We start from the raw sequence: 20741 nt of genomic DNA on the forward strand, positions 1-20741 counted from the left end.
GGTCTCGCAATAATACTCCTGGCCTCCGAACGTCACCCATAATGTCGCCGGGTGGAGCACCCCAAACCTGATCTGCCGCCGGTACAGCACCGCCTTGGCCTTGTTGACACCTGCCCGCCGTTTGGCCAATTCGGCTCCGATGTCCTAATAAATCTGGACGTTATTTCCCTCCCAGTCGCAGCTACGCTTTTCCCTGCCCCACCTTAGAATTTTCTCTTTCTCCACAAATTTATGGAGCCTCACGATCACCGCCCGCGGCGGCTCCCCAGCTCTAGGCTTTTGCCTCAGAGACCTATTCGCTCGGTCCACTTCAGGTGCCTTATCCCTTCTGCCACCAGTCCCGCCAGCATCCTCGAGACGTACCTCGGGGCACTCACACCTTCTACTCCTTCAGGCAGGCCCACTATTCGCAGGTTCTGTCTTCTCGAGGTATTCTCCTGCTCCTCAACCTTTGCCCTCAACATTTTACAAAGGTCTCCTAGGAGCCCCACCGCTGCCTCCAGAGCCACCACACGATCACTGTGGTCCGAGATCATCCTTCAATCTCCCGAATCTGTGACCCCTGCACCTCCAAACACCTCTCTATCCATTCCAAAGTACTCTTCAGGGATGCCGCAGCTTCTGCAATGGCCTTTGCACGATCCTCACGCATTTCTTTCCTCTGTTTATGGAATTCCTCCCTGATAAAAGCCATCAGCTCGTGTATCTGGGGCCTTAGAGCTTGCCCCTCCCCGCCTGCATGCTGGAAGAGGCTGTTGCCGCAGAATCAGACTGTTTCAACTTTCCAGCCAAATCTCTCACTGTTTTCTGCTGGGTCTGGCGATCAGGAGACATCCCATTCCAGGGGTAAACTATTCCTCTAACTTTCTCCTCCGCCTTTTCATCAAAATTCCACCCGGATCTGTGTGAAAAGAGCCCTTTTCTGTGACTTTAAGCAGGAACAGCCCTCTGTGTGACCACTCACTCCGTGGTCACAACCGGAAGTTGCCTTGTGTCTACTATTTACATACTGTGTACGTTCCCTTGGCCGCAGAAAAATACTTTTCACTGTACTTCGGTACATGTGACAATAAATATCAATCAATCAAATCTTCTCTCATAATTATGCTTTCCCTTAGCAGTTTGCATTGCAAAATCCAGACCAGGTTTTCCAAATTACACTTTTAAACAAAACTTCCACTCCACTTTTAATAGTGAATCCACACCAGGATTTTATACTAACACCGTTAGGATTTATTTGTCTTGACTGCTGTGCAAACTGCTCATAATTGCTTTAACTCTCGATTCCCAGACTGTATTAAAATAACATCAGGCATTTGGTTTACCTTTGAAAGCTGCTGTTCCACTTTAAATCAGGTTACTGCAATTGTTGCTTTAGCTCAGAGCACTTTGTTATTCTTCCTTGAATTCTTCTGAACAATACCTTAGTCTAGGTTCACCTGACACCAGTCATATTAAAATTTCTTTGGTTATCTGGACTGTAATGTGTACTTTAGGATGCCTGCCTCTTTGCAGCTCTTGTCCTGTCCAGTCTTTCTTCTGGCAGAGTTGAGATGTTTACTCCCGGAGGTCCTGTCTCCAACTGCAATCAAATTAGCTAAACTAAAACTTTAAAACTTCTCTACCTTACAAGGCCCCAGTTGCTAAGTAACACCCACATTCCTCTGCTGGCCTATTTATTCTTCACGCCATAACCCTCTCTAAGCACAATAGAAACACAGTTGAAACTTCACCAACCCGCACGCATACAAACACCTTTGTCCAGCATGAATCTAACTGTATGAATGACCCTTTCAAGCACAGAAACATTAAATTAAACAGACATAAAACTATACCTTATTCCTAATTTTGCCAATACAAATCTAATTCCTTTAAAACTACCTTTGTTTTCCTAACACTTGCTATAGTCAAATGATGTAAACAGACTAAAATAGCAATACAATTCTGAATAGTATTATCTCGACTGAAATCTGCACAACTCTGTGAATGATTCAGCTTTTACAGTTAGCTTTTCTTCTTTATGCCACCATCCGGACATATCAGAATTCACCACAAGCGTGCACAGCCAGAGGTCTAACTCCTGAACACCAAGGCCACAGATAAGCATACACAGCAATACTGTGCAACCAATGCTTAGTAGTATAGTCATCACAAGAGAATACAAGCGAATGTGTTTTCATTCAGTAATGTCAACACTGAAGTTTTAAAGATTTTTTTTCAATTGAAGGGCTCAAGTACAATTATTTTTGATTCAATTTTCAGTTTTTGAATGATGATTGTATTGCTTCCAGCAGTCAGTTAAATTAGAAAACAAGGATCAACATCATTTGCTGACACCAACACTTATATGAGGTCCACTGCACGTATCCCAATCTATGATAAATCCTGAAAAAGAAACTTTGGCTGAACAGTCTAAAATGTCTCATGGTATTATTTTTGCTGATTCAGGAGAAACTAAGTGGGCAGCACGGTAGCACAGTGGTTAGCACAGTGGCTTCACAGCTCCAGGGTCCCAGGTTCGATTCCCGGCTTGGGTCACTGTCTGTGCGGAGTCTGCACGTTCTCCCCGTGTCTGCGTGGGTTTTCTTCGGGTGCTCCAGTTTCCTCCCACTGTCCAAAGATGTGCAGGTTTGGTGGATTGGCCATGTTAAATTGCCCTTAGGTTAGGTGGGGTTACCGGTTTACGGGGATAGGGTGGAGGCGTGGGCTTAAGTGGGGTGCTCTTTCCAAGAGCCGGTGCAGACCCGATGGGTTGAATGGCCTCCTTCTGCACTGTAAATTCTATGATCTATAAGTCTCCCTGCCAACTTTGGGCAGGAGAATCTGCATACCTCCCTGGGGGTTTCAGGGCTTTTACGTGTGGTGGATAATGTCTTTTTAAAAATGTTTCCAATTAAGGGGCAATTTAGCGTGGCCAATCCACCTACCCTGCTCATCTTTGGGGTTGTGGGGGTGAGACCGACGGGGAGAATGTGCAAACTTCACACAGTCAGTGACCCAGAGCTGGGATTGAACCTGGGTCCTCGGCGCCGTGAGGCAGCAGTGCTAACCACTGTGCCACCGTGCTGCCCGTGTTGTGAACAATGTTAAGATCAAACAGCCTGATCAGTTATGCCCTGAAGCAATCACTAGTTTTGTTCTCCAGTGCAGTCACACTGTTTCCTTCCACTCTCTCAGAGCTTTACTCTGTTATCCTCACAACATAGCAATTGGCAGTTCTTCTTCTCATTATTTGCTTTTAAAAACACCATGATATGAATCATTGCACCACGTCACCTCATGTGAGGTTACTCTTAGCATCTGACCACAATTTGCCCTCAACTCAAACAGATTTATCTCTCTCCACTGTCTGTAGGATCTTGCAATGTGCAGAATAACTGTTTGGATTGGATTGGATTTGTTTATTGTCACGTGTACCGAGGTACAGTGAAAAGTATTTTTCTGCCAGCAGCTCAACAGATCATTAAGTACATGGGAAGAAAGGGGAATAAAAGAAAATACATAACAGGGCAACACAAGGTATGCAATGTAACTACATAAGCACCGGCATTGGATTAAGCATACAGGGTGTAGTGTTAATGAAATCAGTCCATAACAGGGTCATTTAAGAGTCTGGTAACAGCGGGGAAGAAGCTGTTTTTGAATCTGTTTGTGCGTGTTCTCAGACTTCTGTATCTCCTGCCCGATGGAAGAAGTTGGAAGAGTGAGTAAGCCGGGTGGGAGGGGTCTTTGATTATGCTGCCCGCTTTCCCCAGGCAGCGGGAGGTGTAGATGGAGTCAATGGATCGGAGGCGGGTTTGTGTGATGGACTGGGCGATGTTCATGACTATCTGAAGTTTCTTGCGGTCGTGGGCCGAGCAGTTGCCACACCAGGCTGTGATGCAGCGAGATAGGATGCTTTCTTGGGTGCATCTGTAAATGTTGGTAAGGTTAATGTGGACATGCCGAATTTCCTTAGTTTCCTGAGGAAGTACAGATGCTGTTGTGCTTTCTTGGTGGTAGCGTCGACGTGGGTGGACCAGGACAGATTTTTGGAGATGTGTACCCCTAGGAATTTGAAACTGCTAGCCATCTCTAACCAGGGCAGCATAGTAGCATAGCGGTTAGCATAATTGCTTCACAGCTCCAGGGTCCCAGGTTCAATTCCCGGCTTGGGCCACTGTCTGCGCGGAGTCTGCACATCCTCCCCGTGTGTGCGTGGGTTTCCTCCGGGTGCTCCGGTTTCCTCCCACAGTCCAAAGATATGCAGGTTAGGTGGATTGGCCATGCTAAATTGCCCTTAATGTCCAAAATTGCCCTTAGCGTTGGGTGGGGTTACTGGGTTATGGGGATAGGGTGGAGGTGTGGACTTGGGTAGGGTGTTCTTTCAAAGAGCCGGTGCAGACTCGATGGGCCGAATGGCCTCCTTCTGCACTGTAAATTTTATGTAAATTCTATCTCCACCTCGGCCTCGTTGATGCTGACAGGGGAGTGTAGAGTACTTTGCTTCCTGAAGTCAATGACCAGCTTGGTTTCCCTACATAATGATCACTGCACTCAGAATTAATTAGTTACATGAAAATTGCTTTGACATATTTCTGGGATGTGAAAAGTTGTTATTCAAATGCTTGTTTTTCTTTTTCATCATTTTATTGCTCCCTGACCAAGAAAAGCACTCTCTAAAACGGAAAGGGCATTTTCAATTGGGGCTACAACAGTAATAAATTTATTGCTCTGTAACCCCGCAGCGCTGCCTGTCGATTGTTAATACATTGATAAAGTGTGCTCTGACCATTAACATCCACTACAACAGCCAGAACTATTGATCCGAAACAACGTGAAATGAATGACACACCTTTAAAAATATTACACAAGGCACACACAACATTAATTTCCCCTGGTGACATTGTTCATTGACGTTTACCATTGTAAATTGCTTTGTCAACATTTTCCATTCAATTTTGCGAGACCATCTGTTACGATGTGCGTGCAAACTATGGCCACTAGCAGGCATTGGAACAACTTTGTGTTCCAATGTTGTTGCCAACTGGTATATAAAAATAGATTCATGAACAACAACATGGATAATTTACCAAAATAACTTTCCAGACGCTGATAGATATACCTGTTTTCTTTGGTTTTTAGTTGAATTTTATGTTCATAGAACCATAGAATTCCGACAGTGTAGAAGGAGGCCATTTGGCCCATCGAGTCTGCACCGACTGTCTTGAAACAACAACATATCCAGGCCCACTCCCCGCCCTATCCCCGCAACCCCACCTAACCTGAGTAACTTTGGACATTAAGGGCAATTTAGCATGACCAATCCACCTAACCTGCACATCTTTGGACTGTGGGAGGAAACCGGAGCACCCGGAGGAATCCCACACAGAAACGGGGAAAACGTACAAACTCCACACAGTCACCCAAGGGCAAAATTGGACCCGGGTCCCTGGCACTGTGAGGCAGCAGTGCTAACCACTGTGTCACATGCCGCCCATGATTTATGATTCATGATTTATAACATTTGAATCCCCCAATTACTGTCTTGCAATTACCATAACATCTCCACTTTATTTTATGCAAGAAAGTGTATCTTTAATCAAATAAACACAATTGCATTGATATCCTACAGTTAGGAATGGCTGTTTTAACTCCAGCATTGATTCCTCAATCCAGTGCACTGGGAGATCAGGAACACAACTGAAGCAGAGGGATTAGGCATATAGGAAAGGACTCTCAGAACCAATTCCCTTCAGAGTCACTGATCCTTAATGTTTTATGATAAGTGAGTTCAAAACCAGCCTGCATTCATATGTAAATCTCATTAAGGGCCCAGAAGTGTAATGCAGAAATATTTAAGTGAACGTGACTTGCAATCGGGAATAGTTGCACAAAATGGCTCCAATTGTTCAAGAAGGCAGCTCACCATCACCTCCTCGGGGGCAATTAGGAATGGGCAATAAATCCCACCTCCCTGAGCTAGATTTCCTCTATATTTCTTCCTATGGGCGGTGGAACACTCAATTAGGCCTTGGAAAGGTTTGCAACTTTTGTAATTGTTTTCTTTTGCCGTGTTCTTGGTGAAAATTTGGCAAAGTTATGAAATGAATTTGCCGTTAGTTTTGCTCACTCCAGCAGTCAGTTAGCTTTAAGCACCTCAGGTGCATGGCAGAGTTGACACAAGATGAACAAAAGGAGATCAGCAGGTCTCAGACTATTCTGCAGGTCTTCACACATCTAATTGTTAACTATGTCAGCCTGCGACTGGTCAGCAGAACAGAAATTTGTGACTTATAGCAAGGATACCAGAAGAAAACCTGCCAGCTAGAGATACCAGTACCAGTGGTTGGCAAGATCAGTACCACTCTCAGCTGTTATAACACTGGTTCTTTAAACCTCATGACACATGAAGTATCACATGGGCCACTTATGTATCAAAAAGGTGGCTGGACAACCCAAAGATGTGCAGGGCAGGTGGATTGGCCAAACTAAATTGCCCCTTAATTGGATAAAAAGAATTGTGTACTCTAAATTTATTTTAAAAAACGGTGGCTGGATATTTGGTCTGCAGTTTTATTTTGCTTCCTACTGAAATACCGAACATGCCCAACGTTGCATTTGGTACATTTCCCAAAGTGCCAAAGTGGATCGCTGTCCACTCAAAGGTGCTGAAGGATACAAGTGCAGCAAGGCTTCCATTGTGTGTTGCCTATTAGCAGTGCAGCTTGCTGGGCTATGGTGTACGTCAAGTCTGAATGAATGCCTGGAATGGGCACATAGTTAACATATAATGCGTGGCACTGTTGGCAAGTTTCATCCTGCTGGATCTTAAAAACTGATTCAATAAACTATTTGAGCCAAATTTGCAAATATTATCTTTCAACAATCCAGGCAATATTGAAAGTTCAGTGATTGCCATTATATTTACCACCATTTTCCCCTGTTAGTTTTAAATGCCGACTTGTCCAGAGGTATGGTTCCATGAAAACCCAACGGTGCATTGTCCATTCCTCATGTGTGAGCACAGAGGTGATTGTTGGAGGGTTACTGGAACCCAGTGTAATGATTTATACACAAGTGCACATTCTAGTCGAAGTCTGCAGTAAGAATGAGGTATTTTCAAATAGTTTTATCCAATTTGTAACTCTACAGGGAAGCAATGAGAGTGGGATTAATTAGTTTGCTCTTTCAAAAACCTGACACAACGACAATGGACAAGTAAATGCAATAAGATTCGTAATTCTATGATTTAGTTTGCAAATGTTCTTTTGAAACCAGTGCGAGTACCCAAGCAATTTTTTCAAAAAGGTGACTGTTGTTCTGATTGCCATACCAAACTAACTTTGATCTAATGACACAGGTCTGGAGATTTTATTCTTCAATTGAAGTATTGTTGGGCAAGGTGCAAAACTGGAGTTTCTCCCAATCCCATTGCCTTCCGACCCGGTGAGTTAGGCTAAAATTATCCCAGAAGATCTTAATGAATCTCAGAAAACCAGTTTGCAGGTACAGCAGGTGATAAGGAAGGCAAATGGAATGTTGGCCTTTGGAGCTAAAGGGGTAGAATATAAAAGTCAGGAAGTGTTGCTGCAACTGTACAAGACATTGGTGAGATCGCATTAGGAGTACTGTGGCCAGTTTGGGACCCCTTATTTGAGGAGGGATGTAGTTGCATTGGAGGCAGTTCAGAGGAGGTTCACTAGATTGATTCCAGGGATGAGGGGCTGGATTCTCCTATCCTGTGGCTATGTCCGCAGGATCCGTCTTACGACCAGAAAGTCAGTGCTGCCCGCGCACCGATCCTCCGCCCGGTGGGGGGCTAGCAGCGTGCAGTGTAAAACCCCTGGCTTTATCTGCAGATATGGCTGGAGAATGGCCATGTCTGTGGCCGCGCATGGGCAACGCGGACATGGCGCCAGCCGAGCGTAGACCCGGCCTGCCAAAAACTGCCCCACTGTAACCAGCCTCGCCCCCCCCCCCCAGACCACCTCCCACCAGTACCCCCAGCCCCCACCGAAGCGCCCCCCCCCTGCCAGCGGAACGGCTCTCCCCACCCCCGACTGTGGCAGCGCTGGACACAGTTCGCAGCCGCCACGCGAGGTTCCCGACTGGTGTGAGCACACGTACCCTGTACCGTCGGGGACTCGCCCCATTGGGGGCGTGGCATCGGGAGGGAGCGGTCCTCGGATGACGTCCTGAGGCCGTCCATACGGCGTGCGGTGTACCCGAAGAGTACGCCGTTTTTGTGGAGGCGGAGCATCGCAAAAACGGCACTGCCCCGATTCTGCCTTAAACGTGGAATCTCCGGCGATCGCCGAATTCGGCGTCGGCGATCAGAGAATTCAGCCCGAGGGATTTGTCTTATGAGGAGAGCTTGAGCAATTTAGGCCGATTCTCTCTTGTGTTTAGAAAAATGAGAGGAGGTTTAATTGAGGTATATAAGATGACAAAGGTATTGGCAAAGTAGACATAGATGTTTCCTCTTGTGGGGCAATCTAGAACATGAGGTCCTAGTTTTAGGATAAGAGGGAACAGATTCATAACAGAGATGAGGAGAAATTACTTCTCCCAAAGGGTGGTGAATCTGTGGAACTCGCTATCCCAGAGTGCGGTGCATGCTGGGGTATTGAGTGAATTAAAGGAGAAGTTAGACAGATTTTTAATGAGTAATGGGGTTTGGGTTATGGAGCACGGGCAGGAAAGTGGAGTTGAGGCCGAGATGAGATCAGCCAGGATGGTATTGACTGGCAGAGCGAGCTCGAGGGGCTGAATGGCCGACTCCTGCTCCTAGTTCTTATATTCTTAAAATCTTGAATTTAAATTAAGCCAAGTCCAATACAAAGATGTCTGAAGACAATTGTGGCATACATGCACTCACGGCTCAAGCAAATATCCGGGACTCACCAGCGGTTGCCTGGGAGATATCGCCAGGACACAATTTGGTACTGGTCCACATAAACGTGGGGCACCAGGGGAACATTCAGGCTGTCAGTGTCACGGTACCCAGTTGTCAGGTTGGCACCGCCAGCGGTCAGGCCTGGGGGGGGGGGGGGGGTTGGCCTTGCCAGGTGGAGGGCAGGGTGAGGGGGGTTCCTGGTGGCCTCCCCAAGGTTGGGGGTGTGAAGGAGGTTGTCAAAAGAGTGGGTGGCAGACCTGAAAGCGGGAGGGGGGCGGGGAAACGGAGATGCCGGACAAAATGGCACCCTGATGCTCGTCAACAGGAGATCCCTCTCAGCGTGGCCTCGGCAGAGAGAAACTCCAGGGGCCAAAAAAAAAAGCAAACTGCCGTTGGATTGTGGGAGGTTTCTTGACTCTGCAGCTGCTGAAACGCAGCCCGTTAATCACACCGTTCAGCTGGTTTCAACTTGAGTCTGCTGAATCGTCGTCCAAACAGACACCCGGCCCCTTGTCTTCAGGTCCTTCCATGGCCTCCCTTCTCCCTATCTCTCTAATCTCCTCCTGTGCCACAACCCTCCCAAGGTATTTGTGTTTATCGAGCCCTGGCCTCGAAGGTATTCCCGATTTTAATTTCTCCACCGTTGGTGGCTAGTCCTTACGTTGCCCTGGCCCTAGGTTTCACTCCCTACACCTCTCTGCTTTTCGTTCTTCCTGTAAGGCTACCCTTACAGGGGCTGGTTTGGCACAGGGCTAAATCGCTGGCTTTGAAAGCAGACCAAGGCAGGCCAGCAGCACGGTTCAATTCCCGTACCAGCCTCCCCGAACAGGCGACAGAATGTGGCGACGAGGGGCTTTTCACAGTAACTTCATTTGAAGCCTACTTGTGACAATAAACAATTTTCTATTTCTATTTCTTAAAACCTACACCCCTGAACAAACCTTTGGTCATCTAACCTAATATCTTCTTATGTGCTTCAGTGTTAAATCTTGTTTTCTCTTCGTGGGCCATTTCGTTATGTTAGCGCTATATAAATATAAGTTGTTGTTGTTATCCATGTTGTCAGAATCCTTGTCCCTACTCCAACATTCTAACCTGCCATCTGTGAAATCTCGAGGCTGTTTGTAACTCAGTTTGCCATCACACTGTAGGTTAAATTATGATTAAATTCTGCTTTCACTTCACTCAAGCACACTCCCAGTGGCTGACTTTATCGCACATGACTGATCCCAGCTGCATTCCTCCCCAATGTGCCCATCTACGTGAACACAGTCACAGCTCCGTCATCTGATCTCATTTGCAACAAGACAATTGGTGCTAATTCTGTCTGGTTAATATTTGAGATTATGAATATTGCAACTCCAAGTCCAGCACTGTGCGAAATGTAATGTTCTCCCCCCCCCACCCATCCTGAGGCAGATTTGGAGGTGGAGGGGGCACTTAATGTGGTGGGTGGGCACCAGATGGGGACTCTGATACCTTCCTGCCCCTGCCCTGATTAAGTCTGAGGCTGGGAGGCTCATGGGCGGCATTCCCACCCTGCTGCCAATTCCAACTGTGGAATTACTGCCGTTTCAGCACCTCAGCCCACTGCCACTGCTTGTCAATCAATGTCGGGCAGGTACCATGTGGGGACCCTAACAGCAAACCCTGGTGTGTTTGATCAGTGCCTTATCGAGGAACCCATCATTGGGAGGAGGAGCTCGCTCCGAGCCACCGTTCCCGGCCCTTGTCTCTGCCTCTCCGGTCTCCCGTGATCTTTATACCCTGTGAGTGCATCCTGCCCTAGCTCTACTGTGCCCTGGGTCCCTCACCGATCCTGGGCCCTGGTCAGTGCATTGCCGACAGCTCCTGCCACTCCTCTGGTGGCACTGATGACAATGAAGATCTGCCGGCCCCTGATTGGTTCAGGGGACATGATTTCCACCCGAGGTCTTTGATTCTGGGGAAGGCAGATTGCTGCTGACTTAAGTGCCTGCCTGACACTTAATATGGGCCTTCCCCAAAGGGCTCTCGTCCGCAGCCATCGGAGGAATTTTGCCATATTTTTTCATAGTGTTGGCCCTGACGAGGAAACTGGGGAGAATCCTACCGTCGAAACTCACCGAATATTCAGCCACTTTAACAAAATGTTTTTTCCCCACATGATTCACGACTCACTTGTAGAGGCTTATCCGATTTACTCGTCCTGGGTAAACCTCATCTCTGTAATCAGTGGGGAGCCCCTTTTAAATGAAATAGTCATGGGCGGGGGGATTAGTTGTATGGAAAATTTGAAAATCAAAGTTACAGGAGAAGGTGGGCGTGCAGGTTAACGATGAGGAATTTAAACCAGCTAAACGGGCCAAGGGCTCAGGGAAGTTTTATAAATTTTCCAGAATAACTAATAGAATAAAGAACATGGAAAGCGGCAGAAATCTAACTTCAGGCAGAGCAGGTAAGGGGACAACTATGAGAAGGGAGGTGGTCAATGCCGGACTGAGGGTGTTGTATCTAAATGCGTGCAGTATACGGAACATGGTAAATGAGCTTGTTGCGCACATTGAAATTGGCCGGTACGATGTTGTGGGCATCACAGAGACGTGGCTGCAAGGGGATCAGGGCTGGGATCTAAATATCCAAGGATATGTGCCCTATCGAAAAGGCAGGCAGATGGGGGCGGGGTTGCATTGTTAGTCATAAATAAATTAAATCGATAGCAAGGAGCGATATAGGGTCGGAAGGTGTAGAATCTCTGTGGGTAAAGTTGAGGAATTGCAAAGCAAAAAAGATGATGATGGGAGTTATGTACAGGCCCCCTACCAGTAGTCAAGATGTGGGGCAGAAAATAAATCAGGAGATAGAAAAGTCAATATTACAATAATCATGGGGGACTTCAATATGCAGGTGGACTGGGAAAATCAGGTAGGTAGGGGATCCCAAGAAAATGAATTTGTGGAATGCCTAAGATGTTTTTTTGGAGCATCTTGTGACAGAGCCTACTAGGGAACAGGCAATTCTGGATTTGGTGATGTGTAATGAGGCAGACTTGATTAGGGAACTTAAGGTGAAGGAACCCTTAGGGAGCAGTGACCACAATATGATAGAATTTACCCTGCAGTTTGAGAGGGAGAAGCTGCCATCAGATGTAACGGTTTTGCAATTGAGTAAAGGTAACTACAAAGACATGAGGGAGGAGCTGGCCAGAGTTGATTGGAAGGGGAGCCTAGCAGGGAAGACAGTGGAACAGCAATGGCAGGAGTTTTGGTGGGTTATTCGGGAGGCACAATTCCCAAGGAATAGGAAACATGCTAAGGGGAGGATAAGGCAACCATGGCTGACAAGGGAAGTCAAGGAATGCATTAAAGCAAAGGAAAAAGCATACAATCTGGCAAGGATTAGTGGGAAGTCGGAGGATTGGGAAGCCTTTAAAAGCGAGCAGAGGACAACTAAAAAAGCAATCAGGCATGGAGAAGATAATGAATAAGGGCAGCACGGTAGCATTGTGGATTGCACAATTGCTTCACGGCTCCAGGGTCCCAGGTTCGATTCCGGCTTGGGTCACTGTCTGTGCGGAGTCTGCACATCCTCCCCGTGTCTGCGTGGGTTTCCTCCGGGTGCTCCGGTTTCCTCCCACAGTCCAAAGATGTGCAGGTAAGGTGGATTGACCATGCTAAATTGCCCTTAGTGTCCAAAATTGCCCATAGTGTTGGGTGGGGTTGCTGGGTTATGAGGATAGGGTGGAGGAGCGGACCTTGGGTAGGGTGCTCTTTCCAAGAGCCGGTGCAGACTCGATGGGCTGAATGGCCTCCTTCTGCACTGTAAATTCTATGAATCTATAAGATGAAATATGGGTGTAAGCTAGCTAGTAATATAAAAGAAGATAGGAAGAGTCTTTTTCGATATATAAAGGTAAAAGAGAGGCAAGAATGGACATTGGACCACTGGAAAATGTGACTGGAGAAGTAGTAATGGGGAACAATGAAATGGCAGAGGAACTGAGTAGTTACTTTGCATCAGTCTCCACGGTGGAAGATGGAAATGTTACTTAAAGCGATGACAGTGAGTAGGCAATGGCACACATTCAAGGAGTGCCTAGGGCAACTGCAACAATTGTTTATTCCTTTTTGGCACAAAAGTAAAATGGGAAAGGCAGCCAATCCATGGCTTACAAGGGAAATTAGAGATAATATTAGATCCAAGGAAGAAGCATACAAATTGGCCAAGAAAAACAACAGGTCTGAGGCTTGGGAGCAGTTTCGAATTCAGCAAAGAAGGACCAAGGGATTGATTAAGAAGGGAAAATAGAGCACGAGAGTAAGCTTGCAGGGAACATAAAAACTGACTGTGAAACTTTCTATAGGTAGTGAAGAGAAAAAGGTTGGTGAAGACAAATGTAGGTCCCTGACAGTCAGAAACAGGGGAATGTATAATAAGGGACAAAGAAATGTCTGAGCAACTAAACACATACTTCGATTCCGTCTTCACAAATGACACAAATCAGATACCAGAAAAGTTGGGGAACGCAGAAGAGGGAGGAACTGAAGGAGATAAATATTAGTTTAGAAATGGTGTTGGGGAAAGGATGAGGGGGATTCTTATTTTAAACTTACCGAATACTGCGAAGCCTAGATAGAGTGGACGTGGAGAGGATGTTTCCACTCATAGGAGAGACTAGAACCCAAGGGGACAGCCTCAGACTGAAGGGACGATCCTTTATAACTGAGATGAGGAGCAATTTCTTCAGCCAGAGGGTGGTGAATCTGTGGAACTCTTTGCCGCAGAAGGCTGTGGAGGCCAAATCACTGATTGTCTTTAAGACAGAGATAGGTAGGTTCTTGATTAATAAGGGGATCAGGAGTAAAGGGGAGAAGGCAGGAGAATGGGGATAAGAAACATATCAGCCATGATCCAATTATGGAGCAGCTTTGATGGGCTGAATGGCCTAATTCTGCTCCGATATCTTATGGTCTAAACGCCTCTCCAATACTTGTTCCAAGTCCAGTTGGGGGGGGGGGGGGGGGATGGCTGCCACGAAGACTGTACCATGATTCACAGAGGGAGCCCTCAACAAATCATCCAATCGGTTCAAGCAGAGGCGTGACGTTCTATACCCGCGATCGGCCAGGCTTCCAGCAAGTAAGGTCACCAACGATAGTGAGCATCTGGGAGGCTGGCTGTGATAGTGAGCATCTGGGAGGCTGTGACTGCGATAGTGAGCGTCTGGGAGGCTGGCTGCGATAGTGAGCATCTGGGAGGCTGTGACTGCGATAGTGAGCGTCTGGGAGGCTGGCTGTGATAGTGAGCGTCTGGGAGGCTGGCTGTGATAGTGAGCATCTGGGAGGCTGTGACTGCGATAGTGAGCGTCTGGGAGGCTGGCTGCGATAGTGAGCATCTGGGAGGCTGTGACTGCGATAGTGAGCGTCTGGGAGGTTGTGGCTGTGATAGTGAGCATCTGGGAGGCTGGCTGTGATAGTGAGCATCTGGGAGGCTGGCTGCGATAGTGAGCGTCTGGGAGGCTGGCTGCGATAGTGAGCGTCTGGAGGCTGGCTGTGATAGTGAGCGTCTGGGAGGTTGTGGCTGTGGATAGTGAGCATCTGGGAGGCTGGCTGTGATAGTGAGTGTCTGGGAGGCTGCGATAGTGAGTGTCTGGGAGGCTGCGATAGTGAGTGTCTGGGAGGCTGCGATAGTGACCGTCTGGGAGGCTGGCTGCGATAGTGAGTGTCTGGGAGGCTGCGATAGTGAGTGTCTGGGAGGCTGGCTGCGATAGTGAGTGTCTGGGAGGCTGGCTGCGATAGTGAGTGTCTGGGAGGCTGGCTGCGATAGTGAGCGTCTGGGAGGCTGGTTGTAACAGTGAGCGTCTGGGAGGCTGGCTGCGATAGTGAGCGGCTGGGAGGCTGCGATAGTGAGTGTCTGGGAGGCTGGCTGCGATAGTGAGCGTCTGGGAGGCTGCGATAGTGAGTGTCTGGGAGGCTGGCTGCGATAGTGAGTGTCTGGGAGGCTGCGATAGTGAGTGTCTGGGAGGCTGCGATAGTGAGTGTCTGGGAGGCTGGCTGCGATAGTGAGCGTCTGGAGGCTGGCTGTGATAGTGAGCATCTGGGAGGCTGCGATAGTGAGTGTCTGGGAGGCTGCGATAGTGAGCGTCTGGGAGGCTGCGATAGTGAGCGTCTGGGAGGCTGGCTGCGATAGTGAGCGTCTGGAGGCTGGCTGTGATAGTGAGCGGCTGGGAGGTTGTGGCTGTGATAGTGAGCATCTGGGAGGCTGGCTGCGATAGTGAGTGTCTGGGAGGCTGGTTGTAACAGTGAGCGTCTGGGAGGCTGGCTGTGATAGTGAGCGTCTGGGAGGCTGGCTGTGATAGTGAGTGTCTGGGACGCTGGCTGCGATAGTGAGCATCTGGGAGGCTGCGATAGTGAGCGTCTGATAGGCTGGCTGTGATAGTGAGCGTCTGGGAGGTTGTGGCTGTGACAGTGACCGTCTGGGAGGCTGGCTGCGATAGTGACCGTCTGGGAGGCTGCAATAGTGAGCGTCTGGGAGGCTGGCTGTGATAGTGAGCGTCTGGGAGGCTGGCTGCGATAGTGAGCGTCTGGGAGGCTGGCTGCGATAGTGAGCGTCTGGGAGGCTGCGATAGTGAGCATCTGGGAGGCTGCAATAGTGAGCGTCTGGGAGGCTGGCTGCGATAGTGAGCGTCTGGGAGGCTGGCTGCGATAGTGAGTGTCTGGGAGGCTGCGATAGTGAGTGTCTGGGAGGCTGCGATAGTGAGTGTCTGGGAGGCTGCGATAGTGAGTGTCTGGGAGGCTGCGATAGTGAGTGTCTGGGAGGTTGGCTGCGATAGTGAGCGTCTGGGAGGCTGGCTGCGATAGTGAGTGTCTGGGAGGCTGCGATAGTGAGCGTCTGGGAGGTTGGCTGCGATAGTGAGCGTCTGGGAGGCTGGCTGCGATAGTGACCGTCTGGGAGGCTGCAATAGTGAGCGTCTGGGAGGCTGGCTGTGATAGTGAGCGTCTGGGAGGCTGGCTGCGATAGTGAGCGTCTGGGAGGCTGGCTGCGATAGTGAGCGTCTGGGAGGCTGCGATAGTGAGCATCTGGGAGGCTGCAATGTGAGCGTCTGGGAGGCTGGCTGCGATAGTGAGCGTCTGGGAGGCTGGCTGCGATAGTGAGTGTCTGGGAGGCTGCGATAGTGAGTGTCTGGGAGGCTGCGATAGTGAGTGTCTGGGAGGCTGCGATAGTGAGTGTCTGGGAGGCTGCGATAGTGAGTGTCTGGGAGGCTGCGATAGTGAGTGTCTGGGAGGCTGGCTGCGATAGTGACCGTCTGGGAGGCTGAGGCTGCGATAGTGACCGTCTGGGAGGCTGCGATAGTGAGTGCCTGGAAGGCTGCGATAGTGAGTGTCTGGGAGGCTGCGATAGTGAGTGTCTGGGAGGCTGCGATAGTGAGTGTCTGGGAGGCTGCGATAGTGAGTGTCTGGAAGGCTGGCTGCGATAGTGAGTGTCTGGGAGGCTGCGATAGTGAGTGTCTGGGAGGCTGCGATAGTGAGTGTCTGGGAGGCTGCGATAGTGAGTGTCTGGGAGGCTGGCTGCGATAGTGAGTGTCTGGGAGGCTGGCTGCGATAGTGAGCGTCTGGGAGGCTGGCTGCGATAGTGAGTGCCTGGGAGGCTGCGATAGTGAGTGTCTTGGGAGTCTGGCTGCGATAGTGAGTGTTTGGGAGGCTGGCTGCGATAGTGAGTGTCTGGGAGGCTGCGACAGTGAGTGTCTGGGAGTCTGGCTGCGATAGTGAGTGTTTGGGAGGCTGCGATAGTGAGTGGGAGGCTGTGATAGTGAGTGGGAGGCTGTGATAGTGAGTGGGAGGCTGTGATAGTGAGTGGGAGGCTGCGATAGTGAGTGGGAGGTTGCGATAGTGAGTGGGAGGCTGCAATAGTGCGTGTCTGGGAGGCTGGCTGCAATAGTGAGTGTCTGGGAGGCTGAGGCTGCGATAGTGAGTGTCTGGGAAGCTGCGCTAGTGAGTGGGAGGCTGCGATAGTGAGTGTCTGGGAGGCTGCGATAGTGAGTGGGAGGCTGCGATAGTGAGTGGGAGGCTGTGATAGTGAGTGTCTGGGAGGCTGCGATAGTGAGTGTCTGGGAGGCTGCGATAGTGAGTGTCTGGGAGGCTGCGATAGTGAGTGTCTGGGAGGCTGGCTGCGATAGTGAGTGTCTGGGAGGCTGCGATAGTGAGTGTCTGGGAGGCTGCGATAGTGAGTGTCTGGGAGGCTGCGATAGTGAGTGCCTGGAAGGCTGCGATAGTGAGTTTCTGGGAGGGTGCGATAGTGAGTGTCTGGGAGGCTGGCTGCGATAGTGAGTGTCTGGGAGGCTGGCTGCGATAGTGAGCGTCTGGGAGGCTGGCTGCGATAGTGAGTGTCTGGGAGTCTGCGATAGTGAGTGTCTGGGAGGCTGGCTGCGATAGTGAGTGTCTGGGAGGCTGGCTGCAATAGTGAGCGTCTGGGAGGCTGTCTGCGATAGTGAGTGTCTGGGAGGCTGCGATAGTGAGTGTCTGGGAGGCTGAGGCTGCGATAGTGAGCGCCTGGGAGGCTGCGATAGTGAGTGTCTGGGAGGCTGGCTGCGATAGTGAGTGTCTGGGAGGCTGCGATAGTGAGTGGGAGGCTGTGAAAGTGAGTGGGGTGCTGTGATAGTGAGTGGGAGGCTGTGATAGTGAGTGGGAGGCTGCGATAGTGAGTGGGAGGCTGCGATAGTGAGTGGGAGACTGCGATAGTGAGTGGGAGGCTGCGATAGTGAGTGTCTGGGAGGCTGGCTGCGATAGTGAGTGTCTGGGAGGCTGAGGCTGCGATAGTGAGTGTCTGGGAAGCTGCGATAGTGAGTGGGAGGCTGCGATAGTGAGTGTCTGGGAGGCTGCGATAGTGAGTGGGAGGCTGCGATAGTGAGTGGGAGGCTGCGATAGTGAGTGTCTGGGAGGCTGGCTGCGATAGTGACCGTCTGGGAGGCTGCGATAGTGACCGTCTGGGAGGCTGCGATAGTGAGTGTCTGGGAGGCTGCGATAGTGAGTGGGAGGCTGCGATAGTGAGTGGGAGGCTGCGATAGTGAGTGGGAGGCTGTGATAGTGAGTGGGAGGCTGCGATAGTGAGTGGGAGGCTGCGATAGTGAGTGGGAGGCTGTGATAGTGAGTGGGAGGCTGCGATAGTGAGTGGGAGGCTGCGATAGTGAGTGGGAGGCTGTGATAGTGAGTGGGAGGCTGCGTTAGTGACCGTCTGGGAGGCTGCGATAGTGAGTGTCTTGGAGGCTGCGATAGTGAGTGGGAGGCTGTGATAGTGAGTGGGAGGCTGCGATAGTGAGTGGGAGGCTGGGATAGTGAGTGGGAGGCTGGGATAGTGAGTGGGAGGCTGCGATAGTGACCGTCTGGGAGGCTGTGATAGTGAGTGGGAGGCTGCGATAGTGAGTGGGAGGCTGGGATAGTGAGCCGCCAGCTCACTCCATAAGAGGACGGGGCTTCAGTGCCAAAAGTCGATGAGTGAGCTTCGTGGAGCTAGTGAGTCGGCCTCTTCCTGTGTCTCGCTGCATCCCTCAATACGCCCAGCACACCTCCACCATGATCTCTCTCCCAGCCACCTCACCGGTTCCCAATTCTTGTCATGCAACACCCCCCCCCCCCCCCCCCACACCCCCCGGACCACCACCACTCCCCATGGTCCCCCCAGTTGATAATCTGCTCCTCACATCCCCACTCCCACTCACATCCCCACTCCTACTCACATCCCCACTCCCACTCACATCCCCACTCCCACTCGCATCCCCACTCCCACTCGCATCCCCACTCCCACTCACATCCCCACTCCCACTCACATCCCCACTCCCACTCACATCCCCACTCCCACTCACATCCCCACTCCCACTCGCATCCCCACTCCCACTCACATCCCCACTCCCACTCGCATCCCCACTCCCACTCACATCCCACGCCTGCCAGACTTCATCACCATCTGACCTGGCAGGACTCCCGCCTACACTCTCCTCATCTGTCTCAAACATTGAGCATAACTGGCATGATCGGGCACAGCAAGTCGGGGTCATGCCCGTGCCCTTGCTGTGGAGAAGGAGCCAGACTGCTCCTGTGTGGATGGCGAGGTGGGGGGCACCAGACAAAAGTGAGAACCCTCAACACATGCAGCCATGGCGTAAGCCTCACGTGAGTGACTTTCCCAGTCTACCTCTGTGATGCAATAACACCATCCTGCTCCGTTTGCAGGTCTGTCGGCCACCCCGGACCGTCCTCATGCCCTCTGGAGACCGTAGCTCCGAGAAAGTCGTTTCGGAGACCAACAATAAAGAGACATCACAGCTGTCACCCGCACCCTTCACCGGCACTGGCAGAGATTAATGAGCAGACAGGCTTCTGGGTCACTCGCTGGTGAGCACCTCACAGCTGAAGATCCACAGCAGGCGGAGGGAGCGACGTTCCAGGGATCCGGCTCTCGGAGGGATGCCGGAGCCCGGGACACTGCTGAGCCCCAGGGCGATGGCGTGCCCCTGGGTCTGGTTATCCCAGAGCTGCAAAGTCAGAGTCACAAACATCAGGAAGGAGTGACAGCGTCCATCCTCGAACTGCAAGGCCGACTGGAGGAGTCCCTTCGTCTTCCGTCTGAGGAAGTGGTGCCATCAGTCCAACGCAACAAGGCCAAGACTGCTAGGGGGGCGTCCGCAGTGGAGACTTTGGTGCAAGATATGTCATAATATCCACTCATGTATATAATGAGATGCAGACAGGCAGTGACTGACACATAGGATGAACAGTAAACACACAACACAGCACAGCCAATCACCAGACAGGACACTACCACTATAAAGCCAGAGGGCACTAGGTTTCCCGCTCTCTCGGGACCCAGCCACTGAGACAGTCAGAGTCCACGAGCTAGCACAGTGCAAACACCATGCGGTAGCTAGTAAGTCTGGTCAGGCTACTACAAGGTCACTAGTCAGATCAGTATAGTGTCGACCCACAGCTGAATATGTACAGCAGTTCATCTAGTTGAATAAAACAGTGTTGGATCTTCTCCTGTGTCAGACATCTGTTTCTAACTTCCCTGCATTGAGTGCAGTCCACATCGAACCAACCTGCCGAACACATCAAGATATGCATTCCTCCGAGGGGAATTCCCACCAGTGCCTGCACCGTGCAGTCGAAGCCCTGGACCATGGAGTTTACCTTAGCCATGGACAAAAAGCGAATCACAAATGAAACTTAAAACATCAAACCAAAATGTGATTACAGGTGTTAATGTGGCATCCCAGGCCGTGCAGGGCCCAACGGGCTAGGAAGGTCTCGATGGTGCAAGTGGACACCGTGTACGTCCTCTCTTGGGACGCCCGGACAGTAATGTAGCTGCGGTAGAGGGTCAGACAGTAGGGTCGGACGACCCCCTCAATTGGCCGCTTCCTGGACCTGTTGATGACAAGTTTGACCAGGTCCAGGAGTGGGTTCATGAAGAGGTCCTCCTCCTTCCCCGCCCCCCTCAGGGCGGCCATAGGTCAGGGGGGGGTCTGAGGTACAAACAAAACTGCAACAAAAGTTTTTTTTTAATAACTGAAAAGGGATTGCCGGCTTAAACAAGCTATATAGGTATGATCCACAGACTCCACAAGGCCTCAACAAGGGATGGTATCTTGGGAGTCCGTGAACTGATGCAGTCTAAGGTTTTATGGGACTGCTGCGTGCAACACCCTCCACCCCAGGTCCCCGATGTTTATAATCGTTCCAAAAAAAGGCTAAATGAATTAAAACATTATGGGCTGGATTCTCCACCGGCGGGATTCTCCATTGCGCTGGCAGTGCACCCAAGCCCCAGGGGTTTCCCAGCGACGTGGGGTGACCACATTGGGAAATCCTATTGGCAGGTGGCAGCAGAA

General features: G+C 50.3%; 1 protein-coding gene and 1 long non-coding RNA gene across 4 annotated transcripts in view; one reads left to right on the forward strand and one right to left on the reverse strand.

Moving 5' to 3' along the window:
* The window catches only part of LOC140394900 (uncharacterized), a 153439-nt gene that overhangs the window by 111916 nt on the left and 20782 nt on the right, over window positions 1-20741 (forward strand). The window lies entirely within an intron of this gene.
* Window positions 1-20741, reverse strand: part of cbarpb (CACN subunit beta associated regulatory protein b) — a 237467-nt gene that overhangs the window by 69742 nt on the left and 146984 nt on the right. The window lies entirely within an intron of this gene.

This window comes from Scyliorhinus torazame, chromosome 18 (genome assembly GCF_047496885.1).
Source record: "Scyliorhinus torazame isolate Kashiwa2021f chromosome 18, sScyTor2.1, whole genome shotgun sequence".
NCBI classification, from domain to species: domain Eukaryota; kingdom Metazoa; phylum Chordata; class Chondrichthyes; order Carcharhiniformes; family Scyliorhinidae; genus Scyliorhinus; species Scyliorhinus torazame.